Source organism: Miscanthus floridulus, chromosome 14 (assembly GCF_019320115.1).
Source record: "Miscanthus floridulus cultivar M001 chromosome 14, ASM1932011v1, whole genome shotgun sequence".
Lineage (NCBI taxonomy): Eukaryota > Viridiplantae > Streptophyta > Magnoliopsida > Poales > Poaceae > Miscanthus > Miscanthus floridulus.
Window position 1 is genome coordinate 48846702 of NC_089593.1, and position 6025 is coordinate 48852726.

Below are 6025 nucleotides of genomic sequence, written 5' to 3' on the forward strand. Positions count from 1 at the left end.
AAACTTTGATTTCTGAAAATAGTTTTAATTTGATCTAATTATGCAATTTTGTGTGCATTAAATATAGGGGAAATTTTCTTTAGATATAAAATCAAATATAAGGAAATAGAAACATGAATGTGCATACATGCTGTTTTTGGTTTGAAAATCAAAACATGATTTGAATTTGAGTTTGAAAACGGTTTCTAAATAAAAGAAAAGGAATTTCTTTTAAACCCTTGACCCGTCATCACTGCAGTAATGATCTCGTAGTATGGCCAGCGAACAGCGTCCTTGTTCCCGGACGTAAGGCAAAGAGCCGCTGCCACCGCCTAGGGTAGAGCCGCCGCCACCTGCTTGCTTCTTGCTCCGCCGCCGTGCCTAGGCCCCTCTCCTCCTTTGCGTCTTCTAGAGGCAAGAATGAGAGAGGACCTATCATTTTTTCTCCAGTATTCTAGTGTATTAGAATTTGATTCTAAATAAATTTTGAGCAAAAACAGATGATTTTTGGTCGGGATCGTGTGTCCTGTGATAACTTCGGCGATTGTCACGACGAGACTTGCCGTTGCAGGTGTCGGTTTCATCGGTAGGCGGTCAATTTGTGATCATTTATCTGCAAGGGGAGAGGTGCTTCTAGGAGCCTTGATTTCATTGGCAGGTGGCCAATTTGTGGCCTTTATCTATATGGAGAGGGGTGCTTCTAGGGAGCCCTTATGAGGGCAGCGACTTTGGGTCATCGATCTCATCGCTGATGGTCGCGGAGAGAAAATCAAGGTCTTGAGGTGATGATTATGCATTCTATGTCGTACCTGACTGATGCAACTATCGATATTCTTTTAGCGATTTAGATACGTTTTGGATTGGTTTCGAAGTGTTGGATCTTGGGTAGTCTTTGATTGCCATAAGGACTGCACTTTGGCTTCCGGCGTTCGAGGGAAACCATTGGGGAAAAAGATGATGTAAGGATCTGGATAGAATATTATATATTTTTTATTTTAAATTTTTCCATGTATAATTTGAAGATATATTGTGCCAAGATTTAATATAAGTCTCCCTTCCCTTGGCAAAAAAGGGTGCGCCTCAGCATATCATAGATAAGCCTGGGAATCCTCAAATCCTTGCTAAACCCATGGTGTGTTGACGAGATCCTAACATAGGGGTACGTTAAGCCTCGGGATCAAATGTTCCCAACCGACTGACCCTTCCAGGATTGTCTGGGGCTCGGGGGCTATACCCATTGGGTACTGCTTGGGCGTACCCTCCGACAAAGGGATCAGGCCACTTCTGCTCGGGACTCGAGGGCTTGCCCGAGCCTTCAAGCTCCCGATCGACGGAGGTCTAGACCCGATCCTTGGCTCCCTCCCAGTCTTCGATGCCAGCCATGGCCCAGGCACGAAAAGGTGCGCCCCTGAGCCACCAAGGCTTGGGGGGCTCCCCAGTGCTACCTCGCTGGCGCAGCTCTGTCAATCGCTCCTCCGACAGGGTCACGCACGGGGCGTGACACAAGAAGACAAACTCCTCTGCTGGCTTCAGGGGCTCGGGTGCTTCCAGACCCACGCGTCAATCCCTTAAGCCAATCTCCTTCGCCACCAAGAAGCCTCCAGAAGGTGCACCTTGCTGGAGGCCGGTCCAAGCCTACACAACCTGACACTCAGCGTATCAGAACAGAGCTGCCGGACAATGCCCAGAGCTTCTTCAGGTCTAAGATAACACCATGGTCCACATGGCGCCGCTGCAAGACCACACTAGGACTCCTGGCGCATGTAGATCATAGGCTCAACTCCTACCCAAACCTGCCATGTACCCGACCTACCTCGATATATAAGGGGAAGGTCGGATCCTAAGAGGGGGAGGACGATTCCACGAAGATCATTCGAGTCCTCACCATTTAGCTAATGCTCTGCACTGAGAGCAGAGCAACCTAGAGAGGGCACCGAGAGCTCCTTCACTGCATCCAGTCATCTTTCTCCTTTCTGGCGAGGGGGAAGGCTCCACCAGCAGCGAGGCATCCCAAGGATCAGCACCCTAAATCTCTCTCTTTCTCCCTTACACTCTGTTGTAACCCCTTAGATTTTGGGTGCTCTTGAGTATAAGGATCATCAGCTGCTAGACGTAGGGCACCGATGTCCAAACTAGGATAAACCGTTGCGTCTCCTCTGTGATTCTTATGTTCTTGAGTATCACACCCCAAAAATTCTATTTTGGGTTGTGAATAGTTTTCACTGAATAAAATTAACGCTTTTATCATTTTCTAAAGTTTCCAAGATTTAATTAGAGTTTTTGCAATTTATAATGTGAAAATGTTGATTTTTAAATAACTTTTGTAATATAATGTGAAGAGTGTTGCATTCATGCCGGTTGCATTTGGTGTTTATGAGTGCGAATGGTTTTGAAATATGATAGAGCGACGCTTCTTTCTCTCTGGGAAATTTTTGACCTTTTCTAGAATTAAATTCCTTTTTCCTTGGGCTTAATATTTTTCCTTGATCTCTGCAACAATCTTTTCGTGAGCTCAAACAACTTTAGTCGAGTTCCTCATCCTTCAATCTATCTCCAAGATTTTTCTAGGGATTTTTCTGAGCTCCAGGCTATTTTTCATGGCTTAAAAAGGAATTCTGCATTTTCTAGAATTATTTTAATTCACGAAATTAAAATAATCCCAAAACCCTAATTTTTCCACTGACCAAAACCCTGCCTATAAATACATGCCGGTGTTATCCGTGACGCCCTCATTCCAAAAGTACGATCGGTTTCGTGAGCCGCCAATCCCTTTGCCCTACATCTATCGCCGAAGTTGCGACGGTGAACTTTTCCAGCGAAGGTTCGGCGAGCCTTTCTGGCTAACTCCGGCATCCCCAGCGAATTCTGAGACCACCGAGAGGTAGATCTCGTCGTTCCCTACATTATGGTATATCCTATTGCGTGAATCCATTACCGTTTGACCCGTTTCCCATCTCATCTTCCTTCTTCGGAGAGATCATCCATGGCCGGCTCCTTTTCTCTCTGTCCCCGACCGTAACTGGCCATGGGCGCTTCTCTCCCTCGGTTTCCTGCCATCCAGGCACCCCGCCGTCGGCCAGCCAGCTCTCCCCGGCTGGGCAAGCACCCTCCCTGCCCCTATAGTCGTGCCTGCTGCACACCACCGGCGCCCTTGTGTCGCTTGGCCTACCACAGCCGCGGCTTGTCACTGCGCCGCTGGCTAGCCAGCAGAGCCCTAGCCGACCGCCCAGCTTCCCCCAAGGCTCCTCCCTGGCCAGCCGCCCAGTTTCCCCTGGCCCTGCCTTTCCCCTCTGTTTCCTAGCGTGAACAGTAACTTCCCCTGCCATGCCGATCCAACTCAGTGAGGAAGAAGAAGGACCCCTTCGTGATTATTTATTTTTGGAAATCACAGATAGGTTCCTGGTTTCATAGATAGGTCCCTGGTTCATTTAATTTCCATCCTTTTCATCTATTATTCATTCATATGATATCCGAATTAAATTCTTTCAGTTTCATCTCTCCAATATGTATCTCTATCATTGTTTAATCCCGCCAATACTAATTATTTTATTTATTTCAGCGCTTTTCAAGTGAAATACCTGAAAATGCCCCTCCTCTCGATAAATCTTCCGGAGTCCGTATCTTTTCTGTCCGATCTCTGTTTTCAGCGGTTCTTGCACTCACGCGATCGTAGAAACAAGACCTACTCATAAGTAACCTTTTCATAAGTTGTTTATCTTGTTTGGTGTACTGTTTTTATTTATTTGTATATGTTTGCATGTATGTCTATGCGCCCAAAGTTTGCCATGATAGAAGAAAAGTCATCGGTGGATCCCGAAGACCCAGAGTTCGAGTTATTATGCGTTTCTAAGCCTAAGGCAAGTGTCCTTGACCATCTTGCTCCTACATTTGTTTTACTTTGAGTTAGTGTAGTTAGACCATTAGTTTAATGCTGAGTCATAATTTGAATCCTATGTTAGGGTTTACTAGAACTTGATGTTATCATCCTTGTAACCTAGGTTGGTTGGGTAGCTGTCTTGCTTAGCTTGCAGTCTTGGGTTGGAAAGGTTATCATTTAATATTGATTAATGATTTATGCAACTTGGGTTGGTAATGTTTGTAGCAACATGGTGAATAGGAATCTAGTAGGATGGTTGGTTTTGGTGGAGGTGTGTGCCAGATTTTGGGTAAATGCTTTCTGGTGGATTGTTGGAATTGGTGGAATGGATTGTGCTCATTCCTTCTTGGATTCTAAGGACCGGTACATGGACATGTAACCCGGCTTATCAAGATGGAGCAGAGGATTGAGTAGAGATCATAAAGGGGAAGGTGAGTCTAAGAGCTAGACAGTTAGTCGCTCCTCCTTTTCTTCTGCTTTTATAGCCTAAAAAGTCTCAGGTGGCCATCGAAACTCCCATGGCCATGGAAGTTACAACCACACCACGCCCCCACGGCTCCCAGTAGGGCAGGTTTCCCAAGCATAACAACGCATCAATAGTCAAACCATCAAGATCGACGCTTCAACTCACACGGATGATGTGCAACCAACACAAGTCAATCTTGGTAGACTTAGCCTAATTAATCCATCATAAACACATGTTTACTGTAGCACCACATTGTCAAATCATGGACTAGTTAGGTTTAATATATTCGTCTCACAAATTAGTCTCCATCTGTGCAAGTAGTTTTGTGTCCAAACATTTGATGTGACAACATGTTTGAATTATGTTTAACACTCCTTGGATTATGCTTTGAAACATACTATACCCAACATGTATGAGTCATGGACAATGTGGCTATAAAGAATTATGTTATGTGTAAAGCAAAGACAACGTTGATGCCAAAGGAAGCTAAACACTCATTCTAATTTCTAAAGTATGAATTGAGTGAAGACTAAAGAGCAATGACTATATCATGCTCCGATGAGTAGGGAGTTCATCACCATATATTAGGGGGACCAACATAGTCATTGGACACTTGTCCCACAATCTCGCCTGCATGGACACCCAGGATCATACTGGCACACAAAGCATCAGAGTTTGCCTAGTTTCACTCCTCCATTAACGTAATAAGATAACATTGTCCTTGTTCTAGAGAAAAAATATATTTTTGCAAATGGTAGGGATGACGAAATCACAACCTATCTACTCTTCATCAAGAGCAAAATGGAGGATGTGATCCATGTTCACTGTAGCAATGATTTCATCATCGGTGGTGCCAAAGTCGGCCACCAATTACTGCAATCCACCTCGTGGATGATAGTGGTGGTGGTGGGAATCTTGGGTCCACTTCATGCAAGTCCACCTGCATCACTAGAATGGAGCTAGGTGGCAGCCAGAGCTCTGGTGCCCCCCACCGGAACAGTTGAGAGAGACCATGCCTGCGATACGCGTAGGAAGTGCATGGAGGCCCTCCTCGACCTCTATCCGAAGCAACGAGCTCTGCCAGTAGGGTACACCATGTGGCAAGCAACGATGGTCGTCCCATGGAAGGTTTCAAGGTCATGGTTCCATTGTTCAAGGAGACCTACTAGTACTTGTCTCTTCCTCGGCAATGTAGAGGTGATGGCTGGCAGTCGCCATGTCGAGAAGATGGCGCCCCATGTTCTAGCGCTCCATGTCTAGCTGTTCTTGGAAGGCTAGAAGATGGAAAGAAGAACAAAAAAGTCAATGGCGGGATGCGACAGGATGTAGATTCAAATGCGATTGTAGCAGTAATTGCCGGCAATCTCTGCTTGTGCCACAACCCTCTCTTGGTGAGCCGCGGCCACCGCAACCTCCGTAGCCTATAGAGACGACCATAACTGATCCACTTCCACTTGCATATAATGGATGGTGGCACTAGCTGGGTTGAGCTACATGACCAATGTGCCAATGTTTTGTTCGTCTCCTGAAGTGTCACCGACGACGGTTGCGGGAGAAGGAACAGGGAGGGATGGCGCGCCGAAGATGCGCCAGGTTCATGGGAGGTAAGGCGAGCAGCCGGTGGCGGACTAGGCGAGGACAAGTCATCCCTATATAGCACAGTGTGGTGGAACCACCCCAATTATATGGCCCACATGTGCCTA